Source organism: Saccopteryx leptura, chromosome 3 (genome assembly GCF_036850995.1).
Source record: "Saccopteryx leptura isolate mSacLep1 chromosome 3, mSacLep1_pri_phased_curated, whole genome shotgun sequence".
Lineage (NCBI taxonomy): Eukaryota > Metazoa > Chordata > Mammalia > Chiroptera > Emballonuridae > Saccopteryx > Saccopteryx leptura.
The window spans coordinates 98,453,286-98,468,552 of NC_089505.1; the positions used below are offsets into that span (position 1 = coordinate 98,453,286).

At 50.8% G+C, this 15,267-nt stretch overlaps 1 protein-coding gene across 5 annotated transcripts in view; it reads left to right on the forward strand.

Annotated features, from left to right (window-relative positions):
* The window catches only part of ALPL (alkaline phosphatase, biomineralization associated), a 56,019-nt gene that overhangs the window by 11,909 nt on the left and 28,843 nt on the right, over nt 1-15,267 (forward strand). Inside the window, exon 1 of one of the 5 annotated variants that reach the window (XM_066375334.1) lies at nt 1,298-1,315. The exons of 2 other annotated variants lie outside the window; for them this stretch is intronic. The gene's annotated coding sequence lies outside the window, so the exon portion shown is untranslated. Of the gene's footprint in view, nt 1-1,297; nt 1,316-1,877; nt 1,898-12,764; nt 12,784-15,267 lie in introns of those variants that run through there. 2 more of the 5 variants (XM_066375332.1, XM_066375333.1) reach the window with 2 other exon arrangements.

Sequence of the window (15,267 nt, forward strand, 5' to 3'; positions counted from 1 at the left end):
ATCTAGAGTACACAGAGGCAGAAATGGCGCTCAGTGTGGTTAAGTAACTTGCCCAGGTTTGCAGAGCCGGTGGGTGGTGGAGCTGGGATTTGAACTCAGAGCCTGGAGTTTTTCCCCTCTGCCTCCCAGTCTGCTGAGTAGAATGGTCTCGGCTCTGGTGAAGAGGATGTATCTGTCTTGGGGATGTCTGGTCCAGACATCCAGGCCAGGCTTCAGACAATCTTAATTTGTTCAACAATAGTAACAGTTGTCATTCACTGAATCACTCCATGTGGCCTGCTAAGCCAGTGTTTTCCATACCCTTTTTTATTTAGTTCTTTTTTTATTTTAGTTCTTTTATCCCTGTTTTTACAGGTGAATAGAAGCCCAGAAAAGGGAAGGGAATTGCCCAAGGTCGTGTGGGTCATAAGTGATGAAGCCAGAACTTGAACCTGGGCAGCCTGGCTCCAGAGTATGGGCCCGCAATCATTTCATTAGATAAATCTCTGCAAGCCAGATGTGTAAACTCTTCTTGAACCTGATGGTTTTCCGGAACCTGACCCGGGGAGGTGATATGAGGCCGGAATTGCCTACGTGACACTTCCTGGCCCCTGAGCTGAGAAGTGCAGAGTTTATCTGTCCCCTGTGCGATTCCTGGGGTAAGGGAGAGATGGAGGCGGGGAGCACAGGGGACAGTCCTGGTGTCTCCAGGACCAGGGTCAGGGGGAGGCCAGTGCAATTAGCCTGAGAAGCAGCTGCTAGCTCAGAAACCTTCGTGGCGGACTCTGGCCTTGGGCCTGACCCTCCTGGGTTTCTATCTCCGGCTTCCAGTGTCTTCCTGGGGTGGGTTGGCTTGTGTGACAACTTGGCTCTGAAATTTCCTCCTTCAACACCCAGATCCCTGCGCTGGCCTGCCTGCCTCACTTCCCCTTTCGGAGGAGCGGAGGAGCAGATCCTTTCCAGTTGGGTAGCTACATGATTTGAATAATCGAGTGTTTCCCGACTGGCCCCTGGCCAGGCAGAGCTCAGCTGCGCGAGGCCGCTAGCTGGGGCTCCGAGGCAGGCCTGCCAACCTCCTCCTTCCGTCAGCGAGGGCGAAATATGGGGGAAACACTTACTGGCTTTGCTGGGCCAGGACCCAGATGATTCCTGTGACAAAAGCAGCGCTGGCCTCAGGCATTGTCCCCTCACTGCCCAGAGTGGCTCCTGGTGGAAGAAGAAAGGGGCTTCCCCTGTTCAAGGAAGTTCCTGCCAGAGTGGCCTTTCTGGTCAGCTCACTTGGTTTCTTGGCACCTGTCAAGGTGAAAAAGGAGAAACCAGTCAGGGAGGGGGAGAGGTAAGTGAAGAGCACTTTCATACATTCATTCGCCAAACATTTCTAGGTGCTGGAATTCACAGGTGAATCTGGCCCAGTTTTGGCGTTCAGAGAGAATCAGTGTGTGGGGAGCCGGTTGTGTCAGCAGACCCGTACAGAGTCCCGGGTGGTGTAGGGCAAGGGAAAATGCAAGAGCTTGGGAGCAGAGGAGGCCCCCGAACCATGCCTTGGGCAGAATGACCACAGAGGATTTCTGGAGGAATTGGCATTCAGTCTTGTTTATTCTTTTTTCCCCAACAAATGTTTACTGAGCATGGTCTGTAGCAGGTGTGGTTTCAGGAGCTGGGGATACAGCAGTGGACAGCACAGTCTTTCTTCCGGGAGCTCTATTGTACTCAAAGAGCTCCACTGACTGTCAAGTTACTAAGTAAATTTCAGGCAGTGACGAGCACTGTGGAGAAAATAAACAGGGTTGTGAAATTGTGAGGGACCGGGCTGCAGTGGGAACTTCTTCACCCGGCGCGGGCAGGGAAGGACTCAGAGAACTTGGCCTTTGAACTTGAAAAACGAGAGGGAGTGAGCCAAGCAAGCGTTCCTGACAAGGTAACAGCCAGTGCTGAAATCCCAAGTGGGGGGGCACAGACGGTCTGAGTGGTGAGGGGCGGGGCCAGGAGATGATGTCAGAAAGATGGGCAGGACCCCCAGTTTATAGACATCGATTGGCTCTGAAAGAATGAGGGGGTTGGGGGTAGGGGGAAGCAGCAGGACAAGTAAGGGGTTGGGTGACCTCCGGTTTGTTGGATGGCCCCTTAAAAACAGTTTGGGTCAGAATGGCCTTCAGGGCTTGGCACGCCAGCCCTCTTTAGGTACATACAGACAGGGTGGCTGAGGCCCAGAGAGGAAAAGGAACCTGCCTCTCAAGGTCACAGTAGGAGGCAGTAGGATCTAGCCACCAATCAGTTTCCTAGCCATCAATCAGTTTCTCTCCAATATGCCCTCAAAGCCCCTTTGAATTAAAGCGGACCTTTATTAATCACTTACTGTTTGCAAGAAAGTCACATAACCTGCCTAGTTTGACAGGAGGAAAGTGAGGCTCAGGGACCTGGTTAAGGGTCATTCAGACCTGGGTTCTTTTTTAATTTTACCATTTTATTTTATTTATTTTATAGCAAAGGAGAGAGGGTTAGACAGATAGGGACAGACAGACAGGAAGGGAAAGAGATGAGAAGCATCAACTTGTAGTTGCAGCATCTAAGTTGTTCATTGATTGGTTCTTATATGTATGTGCCTTGACCGGGGGACTCAGCCGAGCCAGTGACCTTGGGCTTCAAGCCAGTGACCTTTGGGCTCAAACCAGCAACCATGGGGTTATGTCAATGATCCCGTGCCCAAGCCAGCGGCCCCACGCTCAAGCTGGTGAGCCCGCACTCAAGCAGGATGATCCCGTTGCTCAGGCTGGCAACCTTGGGGTTTTGAACCTAGGTCCTCTGCGTCCCAGGTCCACACTCTATCCACTGCGCCACCGCCTGGTCAGGCAGACCTGGGTTCTTCACGATTGACCCTGGCCAAGTGACTGCACACAGTTTACTCTAAGAATGGGGCTGGTACTACAGTGGCCCTTCTTTACCCACAGCGATTACATTCTAAGACCCCCACCCCCCACCCAGTGCACGCCTGACACTGTGGATAGTGCTAAATATCTATGATAAAGTTTAAATTTTACATCAGGCACAGTAAGAGATGAACAACAATAACTAATAATAAAGTAGAACACTTATAACAGTATACTGTTGTAAAAGTTATGTGGATGTGGACTCTCTCTAAAAATATCTTATTGTCCTGTGCTCACCTTTTCATCAACGGATTCACCTTCCGGCTTCTCTTTGGTGTATGTGAGTTGCCGGCATCACTACTGTTGTGCTTTGGGGCCGTCAGAAAGTAAAAGAAGGGTTGTTTGAACACAAATGCTGTGACACCGCTATAGGCCATCTGATAACTGAGGTGGCAACAAGAAACACGTGGGTCAGAAAGTGGACAAAGGGATAATTCATGTTCTGGGCAGGATGGGGTGGGACGGCGTGAGATCTCATCACACTCCTCGGAATGGTGCACAACTTAAAACTTATGAATTTTTTAAGACTTGTTTTTTGTTTTGTTTTGTTTTGTTTTTAATTTATTTTTCTGAAGCTGGAAACGGGGAGAGACAGTCAGACAGACTCCCGCATGTGCCCGACCGGGATCCACCCGGCACGCCCACCAGGGGGCGACGCTCTGCCCACCAGGGGGTGATGCTCTGCCCCTCTGGGGCATCGCTCTGTTGCGACCAGAGCCACTCTAGCGCCTGGGGCAGAGGCCAAGGAGCCATCCCCAGCGCCCGGGCCATCTTTGCTCCAATGGAGCCTTGGCTGCGGGAGGGGAACAGAGAGACAGAGGAAGGAGAGGGGGAGGGGTGGAGAAGCAGATGGGCGCTTCTCCTGTGTGCCCTGGCCGGGAATCGAACCCAGGACTTCTGCACGCCAGGCTGACGCTCTACCACTGAGCCAACCGGCCAGGGCTTATGAATTATTTATTTCTGGAATTTTCCATTTAATATTTTTGAACTGGAGAGGACCCCAGGTAACTAAAATCTTGGGAAACAAAACCACAGGTAAGGAGAGACTGCTGTAATGCTTTCTAGCTTAAAAGACTTGAGGATTCAATGAGATCCATCGTGTGTCAACGGCTTTTATATATATATATATATATATATATATCTATAGTATTTGGTTATGGTCTTATCTTTAGAATTCTGTCAATTTGCATGAATAAAATGTGCCTCTAATCTTCACTTTTTATGTTGTACTTTTCTGCTTTGGAATTGCAATTATAATGGGCTTATAAAATTAGTTGTTAATATTTTCTCTTTTACTGTTCACTAGAAAAATTTGGGTAAACGAGATAATTTGTTAGTCATTTTATTGTCAAGTTAAGAGGTCTTTATTTATTGGATGCACATCTTTTGTCAGCTATGTGTACTATGCATATCCTTTTCTGTTATGTGTCCTGTCCGTTCAGTTTCATAATGGTATCTTTTGATGGGCAGAAATTTCAAATTTTGGCAAAGTCTAGTTTTTCTGTTTATTCTTTTATGAAATTGGGACTTCTTGCCTACCCCAAAGTCGTGAAGATATACTCTTATGCTTTCTTCTAGAAGCTTTATGAGGCTGGTTTTATAATTTAGTTTATGGCCCTGGCCGGTTGGCTCAGTGGTAGAGCATCAGCCTGGCGTGCAGGGGTCCCGGGTTCGATTCCCGGCCAGGGCACACAGGAGAAGCGCCCATCTGCTTCTCCACCCCTCCCCCTCTCCTTCCTCTCTGTCCCTCTCTTCCCCTCCCGCAGCGAGGCTCCATTGGAGCAAGGATGGCCCAGGCACTGGGGATGGCTCCTTGGCCTCTGCCCCAGGCGCTGGAGTGGCTCTGGTCACAACAGAGTGACGCCCTGGAGGGGCAGAGCATCGCCCCCTGGTGGGCAGAGCATCGCCCCCTGGTGGGCGTGCAGGGTGGATCCCGGTGGGGCGCATGCGGGAGTCTGTCTGACTGTCCCCGTTTCCAGCTTCGGAAAAAAAAAAAAATAATAATAATAAAATAAAATATAATTTAGTTTATGATCCATTTCAAATAGATGGTTTATGAATCCATTTCAAATTGATGGGGGAGTTGATGTCTTATCTTTTAACTGATGTTCAACCCTTTCTTTTCATATTATCTGTTTCTTAACCCTTCCTGGCTTCCTCCTGGAAGTGCTCCTCCTCCTGGTGTCCCCGTTTCCTGTCTCATCCCTCAGTTGCCATGTCCACTCTGCCTATTGTGTTTGTTACTTCACCTGGTTGCTCATATAGAATGTTTCCGTTTGGGTGCTTTAATACTTTCTCATTCAGTTTCGTATCGCTGATATCTTGCCTCATTTCTTTTGAGTGTTTCTAATGGCGTCTTTAAATTCTCCGTCCATTTGTTGAATATAGCTGAGTCCAGTGGTATCTCTAATCAGTTTATTCCTTTGAAGCCATTGTGCTCCTTGGATTTCCTGTCTTTTTTTTTTTTAACCCAGGAGCTCATTTCTTGGGGAGTCCTCAGCTCTTCTCTCTGGTGCTGGTAAGAAGCTAAGCCTGCCCCCAGTCTCCGTCAGCACTGAGCCCAAGGAGATGACAGGCCCAGAGTGGAGACCCCTCCGGGCACCAGAAACACACAGTTCCTCACTGGGTTAGGCATCACCACTTATCCCCCACCCCAGGAAAAGCCCCCAAGGAACTAACTCCACAGAATTGCGCCTCCTGGTCAGCACCCCAGGAAGAAGCCGCCAGGGGAGGGGGCTGTCAGCCCAGGTCAGAAGCTGCCAAACTGGAGGCTGGGAAGGGGTGGGCAGCAGGGTGACTGTGGAGGCCTGAAGTCATGATTCCTGCCACTCCACGCTGCCTGCTGCACTGCCCTGAAGTTACTCCAGCAGACACTTGTGCCATCTGCCTGGGCAGCTGATTGCCCAGCTGCCCAGTGAGAGCACTGGCTCAGGGCAGCGGGTGTGTGGGGTTCCGGGAGGCGGTGGTTACTGGAAGGCTTGGTGCAGAGGCAAGAGCAGAAACCCACCCCTGTATTCTTCCCTGCCATCCTCTCCACCACCCTGGAGACTATGCCCTGCCCCCTCTCCTGGCAGCAGCGCCCCTCCCATCCCACACTCACCAGTATAAAAACCCCTTCCGTCTCCCAGGAGGTTCTGTTCTCCCCATAATCTCCTAGATTTTGTGACATTTTGCTCTATTATTACTTTGGGGAAGAAGGCCCAGGAGCCATATTTCTTCATCTTCCCTTCCTGTTAGTTTTAGGGCAGAGTGTGTGCGGCGCCCATGTGCACCGCATTGTCGCCAGAGCACAGGGACTTCAAAAGAAAACCAGCAAACTGATTAAAGATAGCACTGGAGTTGGCGACATTAGAACCCGTGGACCAAGACTTTTCAATAAGCTTTAGAAATGTGCAAGAGAAGGAAGGAAAGATATTAGCAACATAAAACAACAAGTGTTAAAGAAATCGGGTGGAAATAATTCAATATGGAAAAAGCAGCCTCATCCTCTGTTTGCCTTGCCCCAACATTTGCACACACCTTACAGCTCCATATTCAGGGCCCCTAGATGTTAGCGTGGGCTGTTCCCTCTGCTTAGACGGCCTTTCCTCTACTTCTGGGAAAATTCTTGTGCAACCTCAAGACTCTTTTCCTGATGGCCCTTTGTGGTCAGTGTGATACTCAGCAATGGCATGGGGTTCTGGAATTAGGAAACCAGGGTGCTTGCTCTGATTCTTCAACTAACTGGCTCTGTGACTTTGGATGGTTCACACTACCTCTCTGGACCTCAGGCTCCTGCTGGGGGTGGGGGGTAAAAAGAGAGTGTTGGGTAGGGCTAGATCATTCCTATAGTCCCTATTAGCTCTGACAAGCTGGTGGGTGGTTAAGAACAAAGGTTCTGGTGTGGGACTGGCCATGATCTGCTCCTGGGTCAGCACTTAACCACTATTTCAATGAGCAGTTTCAACTTGCGAAGCCTCAGCTTACTAGCCTAGCATGATGGTTAAGAGCTTATTATACTTTGGAGTTGGACAATTTGGGTTGATAATCCCTGCCACTTGCCTGCTATGTGACTGTAGGCAAGTGACTTAACCTCCCTGTGTCTTTTCCTCCTGTGTAAAATTGGGTGGATACTAACAGTGCCTACCTCGGAGTGTAGCATCGCAGTGAATGCAGCTATTGTCCTGCTGCTGGTGGCTGTGCACCATTACACAGACTTCTCCATTCAGTTCAACAAACTCTTGATGTTTGGCTGCCTGGCTCTGCTAAGTGTTTTCCCAATACACTGTCTATTAAATTTTATCTCTTGACAGATACTCTCGATTGCCTTTTATCTTTCTAACAACCTTGCAAGATAGGGATGACTAGTAGTGTTCTTACAAATAAAGAACCTGCAGCTCCAGGTGTAAGGTTACATTCAAAGCTGCATGGCCAGGACTTAACCCATGATCACCTTCTTCATGGCCAAGGTCTTTCTACTACGCCACAGTGTTCAGAATGATTAGGCTGGGGTTTGGGGAATTCGGAACAAATTCAGATGGGAAAGCTCAGTGGGAAGGTACCTACCCCCTTGTACGTGCACTCCAGCTGCCTGCCCACCCTGGGCCGCACACAAGATGTCTGTTGCAGGTTGCATGCACATGCAGGTTTGGTGATGAGCCAGCAGTTTACTAAAGAGGCAGGACAAGGGTCGATTGGACAATCAGGGGCTCGTACGACCTGGGATAGAAAGCCAAAGGGGCTCTGGGAGAGGGAGGAGGACTCTTGGAGGACATGGAGTCAGCAAAGAGGGGGATCGAGTTTCAATAAGCCCAGAGCTGAGCTGGAGAGGGAGGCCTGCAAAGCAGATGTGGGTGTTGCCAAGAGGCAGTTCCAGAGTGCAGCACTGGGGCTGCACCCCAGCCCTGCCGTGTCCCCCCTGTGGGTCTGAGCACATGGCTTCACCTCTCAGAGTTTCCTTATCTGCAAGAGGGCTCCTACTACCATTGGCACAGTCAGGGGAGAGGGCACACGGGAAATGGGCAGCCCTGAGCCATAATCTCAGTTCCATAGCTGGTTAGATGGGCATGTGTGGGCTTGAGATTTAATCCTGAAACTTGATTGTTATTATTATTTTAAAACTTTTCCATTGATTTGAGAAAGAGAGAGAAAGAGAAGAAGGGGAGAGGAGGAAAGGGGAGAGAGAGAGAAGCCATCAACTCGTTCTACTTAGTTGCTCAATCTAGTTGTGCACTCATTGGCTGCTTCTCATATGTGCCCTGACCAGGGATTGAACCTATGACCTTGGCGTTCCAGGATAGTGCTGTGTCCATTGAGCCACCCAGCCAGGGCCAATCTTGAAACTTTAATTTCCTTATCTGCCATTTGGAAATCACATTCTCAGCTGCCTGGGATTCCTGCAAGGCTACAGCAGGATGAGTTTGGTGAGATCTTCTCTGACCTGTCTATTTGAAACTGTAAACACCACCTCTCCTCCCCGTTTTCCTCCTTGCCTTCTTTTTTTTTCTCCATGAAGCTTACCACCGCCTGGCATTCCATTGATTTTCCTTTTTGTTGTCTGCTGTCCCCACCAGCAGACAACAAATTGGCCTGTTTTGTTCAGCATCTAGAACAGCCTGGCAGACAGTAGGTGTTCAGATAACAGTGGTCAAACAAATAGTTGTTGAATAACATATAGGGAAGGTCCAAGTGCATAGGGAATGTTGAGTCAGTGTCAGCTGGATCTTCAAGATGGAGGGCAGCAGCACGAGAGAGTCCAGGACAGGCCGTTTGGGGTGCCAAGAGCTGCCCATGAAAGCATTCAGCGCCTGGATTTCAGGACAGTACCTGGTCCCTCTCTGGCCACAGTCGGCAGGAGGTGAGCCCTGTAAGGTACTAGGTTTGGACCCAGGTAGATCGAGGGGCATGGCCTGACCCTGGCCCTCTTTAGCAGAGGGACCTTGGGTAAGTCACTTTGCCTCTCTGAGCTCTGTTTCCTTCTTTGTGAAATTGGTGCAGAAGTATTCCCCAGCAGACTAACTTCCTAGGGCTTTTGTGCAAAACCCAGTAAAAATGCGTAAGATGACTCATCGTCACTAGACTGAACTGCCTGGAAGGCAGAGCTCGCACCTGCGGTCCCTAGCACAGGGCCAGGCACGCAGTTGGCACTTGGAACCTACTGATCAGAGTTGTTAAACTCAACTGACAGCAATCTGTTGGGAGGAGAGGGTCTGAGTCCCACACAGTTTAGGGACATTAAGCAAATCCCACCCAAGGACTTCCTGTATTTCTACAAGTTTATAGATTGCGAGAAGAAAACCTAATTTGTATTCTGTGGGACTCTTATTTTACCATGCACTTGAAACTTATTGACCCATCCTAAGCTTGTTTGCAAGATTTGTTCTTGGGTAGGAACAACTGGCTGAGTATGACGTGGTGTGCTTACTTACGATGGCTGGGAAAAACTGAATAGGAGTCCTGAGGTCAGACTCCATGTTTCAAGTAACCGAAAGTCCAGCTGAAAAGCAAACAATAAGGGGAATTAAGGAACTTGTGTAACTGATGCTTACAGGTAGGCTTCCGGTGTGGTTGCACCAAGGGGCTCAAACAATGTCACCAAAGACTCAGATTCTCTATTTAGCGTCTCTCTATTCAGTCTTCACACACCCTCACAGCACACCATGTAGGTGGAGCAAGTCTTCCAGCTCAAGACAGTCAGGACCCATGTGGAACTGCGGGGCTGGGATCTGTCCCACCTGCCCCACTAGCTGGAAGAGGAGGAGAGCCGCTTTCCAAAGGAAACTGTCATGGTCTTAGGAAGGAGGAAGGATTCTGAGTGGCCAAAAATGACAGCATATCACTGCAGTCACCAGAGAGGGAGCCGTGGAAAGCCACAGAAACATCTGCCTAGCACATTAGTGTGCAAAGTTCCTCCCTGCCCCCCCCCCTGAAAAACCGATATTGGAGGCAGAATGGCGGTAATTATCCGTGATTTACAAATGAGGTCACAGCCCTTTGAGTATTCAGCCTCTCCATGCTGCCGAATTAGAAGCCCAGAGGGTCTGACCTGGGAGGTTGGGGACCAATGTGACTGAAGTCCTCCCTTTACAGAAGGAGTACTTTGTCCAGATATGTCAAGTCCCAAGGAGGCTGCCGTCACGTGATAGCCCAGGAAGAGCTGGCCCCCGGACGGAGGGAGCAGCTGGACATGAGGACCAGTTATGAGGCAGTGCCGGGCGCTGGCACAGACCTCCTGATTCTGGGGTGGCTGAGACTTTGGGTCTTCCATCTGTGACAGAAGTCGGCGTATGACTGTGCTGGGGTAGCTAGCATGCTGGATAGGAAGCCAGGCAGTCCTGGCCTGCTTCCCAGCTCTCCCACGCAATGGCTGTGACCCTGCACCACCCTTCCCCTTTCTGAGCTTCAGGTTTCTCTTCTGACCCTGAGCTGATAATTCCCACCTCATTGAGTTCTTAGAAAGCTGAACAAAAGCTCCCAGCATATAGTGGGTGCTCCATTAAGAGTTTCTCCTCTTCCCTCTTCATAGTGTCCTGTTAATAGCTGTGTGTTACTTAACTTCTTGGTACAGTGGGAGCCATGATAGCACCTACCACATAGTGTTGTTGTAAGAATTAGACTAATTAATGCATGTGAAGCATCTAGAACAGTGCCTAGCATACTCGTAATCACTATTACTACTAGATAACACTTACTGAGTGTTTAATACATGCCAGACCCTGGGCCTTTATCTCATTGTTTACTGTTGAATTCTCATTCTTACAATAGCACAGTGATAGGCACTCATTATGATTGTCCCTGTTGGGCACATGAGGAAACTGAGGCCCAGAAGGGCTGAAGTGACATGCCCAAGGTGAAGAAACCAGTAAGCAAGAAGGGCTCTGCCAAGCTGTGTGCCCTTGGCTTCTTGTCTGGGAGTTTGGGACACAGCCCCTGCCCCACTACCTTCCAGGGTCACCGATAAGATCTAATGCAATAGACGCCAGGAACCTCCAGCTGGAAGGTTCTCTAGGAATGTGAGGAACAGCGTTATCCGTTATCCGTGGCATGGGCCCAGCTGCAGCGAGCACTATCTTCGGGGACATCAGTGCACTCCCTGCTCTGACGCAAGCAGGGCATTCATTCGCAAGCCACCAGGGATGCTGCTTGTGTTGGTTACTGCCCAGCAGTTTACAAGTTCATGGTCCTTTTCCCCACAGTCCAGAGCTGCCTCAGCCTCCTTTTCCAAGGCCTGTGTGGGGCCCATCTATGGAATGAAGACTTCTTCCACTAGGGGAGGGCTGCCAGGGTAGGTGGGGCGTCGGGGGCCAGATGCAGGGAGAGCCTTATTCCAGTGTCCTGCACAAGGACCAGCTGATGTAGCAGGTTGTGGGGAGGAGGGGTGTGTCTAGGGTCACTGGGCCAACCAGAAGTGGAGTCAGGTCTTGAGCCTGAGATCCTCTCCTCCCCCCACTGCAAGTCCCAAGTGGTTTCTGATGCAGGGCAGGCCACAGGTGAGGTGCACAGCTTAGGGACTTGGAATCAGTTATTTTTAGATGTGACTCTGGTTCACTCTTCCACTGTGTGGCCTCAGGCAGGGGCAGGGATAAGGGGAAGCCCTCCCTCCAGGGGATGTGATGCATACACAATGAAATGACATTTGGGAAGTGTGCAATGAGTATGAGTCAAATAGCACCTGCAGCTAACCCATGCATCTACAGGTACATGCTGTGCACACTGCAGACAAACAGCATGGTTCGTTTCCGGTCCTGCCTGCTGCTTTGGGAGTTCACGCTCTCTCTGGGAGACAGGAACATCCACAAGTAATTCTGGCTTACTTACTTACTGAGCAAGCCACCCAACCTCTCTGTGCCTCTGTTTCTGTAAAATGGGGATGATATTGCTACTTCATAGGTCTTCATAGGTTGTTGTGGGGATTAAATGGGCTAATATAGGTAAGATGTTTAGAACAATGCCTGGCACATAGTAAAGGCTATGAAAACGTTTGCTGTTATTAAGAATACAATGGCAAAGTAAGTAAAATTAGGACTTTTCTAGAAGAGTCTCAGTATGAAATATTCTCTTCAGTTGACACAACTCATTAATGTCTAGAATTCCAAGATACTGGTATCTATGCTATGCCTTGAAGAGTATCTTGTGCTTCCAGTAGAAGCTCCCCAAATCCTTAGCTGGTTAATTTGAGACCTATCCCTCCCACTAATGTGCTGTGTGACCCTGGGGAGGTCATGTACCCTCTCTGTGCCTCCCATATTGTGAATTGTGAGAACAAGGATGGGAGAGCCACATCTGGTGCCAGAGGGCGTCCTGCTGTGGGGGTGTTGAGTGAAGAAGTACCAGAGTGGTGGGGGGGCAACTTCTCAGAGAAACACAGTACATGCCCCAACCCCCACCCCACTCCGTTTCCAGGCTTGGCCCAGAGTCCTGCACAAGGACCAGCTGATGTAGCAGGTTGTGGGGAGGAGGGGTGTGTCTAGGGTCACTGGGCCAACCAGAAGTGGAGTCAGGTCTTGAGCCTGAGATCCTCTCCTCCCCCCACTGCAAGTCCCAAGTCAAAGCATGTCATCTATGTAGAATGGTGGTAGCCTCTGTGCCCAGGGAGCAGCCATCTGTGACCCTCCTCCATGCGGGACACCTCAGGCGCAGTGTCCCTGGGCCTTGCCATCTCCCTCCCCTGCCTCCCTGCTGCCAGCTCTCCCCCCACCAGTTGAATATTGACTGGGTTCAGTCCTGTGCCCTCCGAGCCAGTTTGTGGCATCAGGACTGTCCAGGCGCCCCAGAAAATCTTTGACAGCAGAACCCAGAGCCGTGGGGCTTCTGATTCCAGCTCTGCTGTGTGGCCTCGGGCAAGTGGCAGACCATTGGGGCTTCAACATCCTCGCCTGTCAGATGTGCTGGCGACGAGGTTTGTAGGTGAGATGGGCCTGCAAAGGGGCTGCTCCTGACCAGGCCGAGCTCAGGGAGCAAAGTCCTTTGTGGTCGGTCAGGCTGCATCTCTGTTTTCTGTCACCGGCTGTGGGCTCCTGTCTTCCTCCCTGACTTTGAAATCCTTCCTGGCTGCCTCCTTGCCTTTGCCCATTCGGGTCCTCCTGTTGGGGGCACCTTTCTCCCTGTTCATCTCAACCCTTCCAGCCTGGCTGTCTTCCCACCCCCTCCATGGTACCTTCAGCTGACCCTGTTGGTCTCTCTCTCTCTCTTCTTCACGAGGAAAAGAAAGTGTCAGACTGTCTGATGAGTTGTTTCATCGCACGTGAGTGTGTAAGTATGTGTGTGTGTATCAAACAGACATACAGATCTGGTTCTCTGAGGAAACGTAGACAGACTCCTTTGACTGTAAGAACTGGGACCTCTACCCCTTAACCAAATATCCCCCACCAATTAGAGGTGCACAGCAGGCAGGTGAACTCTTAGTTTCTAGAGCGGGCCTCCAAGGTGGGCAGGTCGGCTGATGGCTGCCTGGCGGAGTAGGCAGAGAAGGATCTGTTCATTCTCAGCCCCATCCCTCATCCCTGTTTTCCCCTCAGTCCACCCTGCCCACCCCATAATCACAGCTGCTGACAAACACTCATTGAACACTGATCCTGTCCTGGGCTCTGCCGTAGCCTTTCCATGGATTAACTCATATACGGTACTCCTTGCAACACCCTATGGCTTCTATTAGTCTCCCACATTGCTGGTAAGAGGCCTGAGGCACAGAGGCTTGGGGTTACTGGCCCTGAACTGCCCTGCTCAAGACAGGCAGAGGCAGGATCTGAACCCGGAGCCTTGGCTCCAGATATCGCTCTTGCTGAGACTGAGCGGCCTCTGCAGCCAATCACCATCGACCCTGCCACCTCCACCCACCCACCTGCAGACACTCCCCACCTGGCCTGCAATGCAGAGTGCTGCCAGCCCAGGGGCTCCTACTCTCTGTGAGCTCACACCAACACGAAGACTGATAAATTCAACAAGATTTTGAGCACCCGCGTGGGCGCCTGGGGTTCTGGGAGAACACTTGAGGAAGAGTTGTAATTGCTGCCTGGGTTGGGCTGGGCTGGGACAATCCAACGAGCTTTAGTCAAGGTGGGAGGACTTCATCGGTGAACAGCAGGGAACATTCCAGACCAGAGAACGCAGTGTGCAGAGGTATTGAGGTTGGAAGTGCTCGTGGGACAGTTGGCATCTCATCAGAGCCCTAAAGACAAAATGGCTTGGAAGCAGGCAGTCTGCCACCAAGCCTCCCTGGATACTCCCACGTCTGTTTTCTGCCGGACGCTGTTCGCAGCTAGAGGTCTGAGTTCTGTACTGTGCGGCCCAGCAACTGGCCCACCGCCCTCTGGGAACGTCCCTCCTTGGGTCTGACCTGCAGCCCACTCCGACCACCACACATTCCCTTCTGAGCCATTCACTCAGAGGTTGCTTCACGGCCGCCATAAAAAATTCCGACACTGAATGAATAAAGCCCTGGCCAACCAGGCTTGCCAGAGACACTGGGCTTGGCTGCGAGAAGGATTCCGTGTCCCCATCCCTGACCCTGCGCCGAAACGTTCCTGGGCTGGTCTTCAGTAGCGCTCTCTCCCTGGGTGGCTGCTGCAGCCCAATTCAGTCTGGCAGGAGCCCCCCAACCCCCATCCCAGTCCCCTCAGCTACCCACCTACTGAGAGCACAGGGAGCACTCAGTACTTCCTTACAGCTACTTGAAAGAGCCAAGAAGGCCCAGCTGACAGCCCAGAGGACTGGTTCCCAGCTGGCTCCAGGCCGGTTCTGACTGTTTCCAGTGTGTGTCTATGGGGATTAGGAGCTGGGAGACCTGGGGTAAGTGTTTCCTCTTCTGGGGGGGGGGGGGGTCTCAGTCTTCCTGTCTGGGCAATGGGATAATCTCTAAGGCACAGTTTCCCAAGCCAATCTGCTCATAGAAGGACTTGCCAGTCCCTGCGTGGGAGTTTCTGAGTAGGTATGGGGTGGGGGAGGGGAACACAAATTTATTTTGGGAGTTATGTCTCTTTAATTTCTTCTCTTCTTAAATTAGAATACAGTCACTCCATTAAACTAAACCCTTTCCCGCCTCCCCTAGCACTCCCTTAACTCAATTCTTTTTTTTTTTTTTCCTTGTGGGAGAGACAGAGAGAGTCAGAGGGACAGATAGGGATAGACAGACAGGAAGGGAGAGAGATGAGAAACATCAATTATTCGTTGCAGTTCCTTAGTTGTTCATTGATTGCTTTCTCATATGTGCCTTGACCAGGGGGGCTACAGCAGACCGAGTGACTTGTTGCTCAAGCCAGCGACCTTGGGCTCAAGCTGGTGAGCCTTGCTCAGACCAGATGAGCTTGCACTCAAACTGGCGACCTCGGGGTCTTGAACCTGGGTCCTCCACATCCCAGTCCAACGCTCTATCCACCGTGCCACC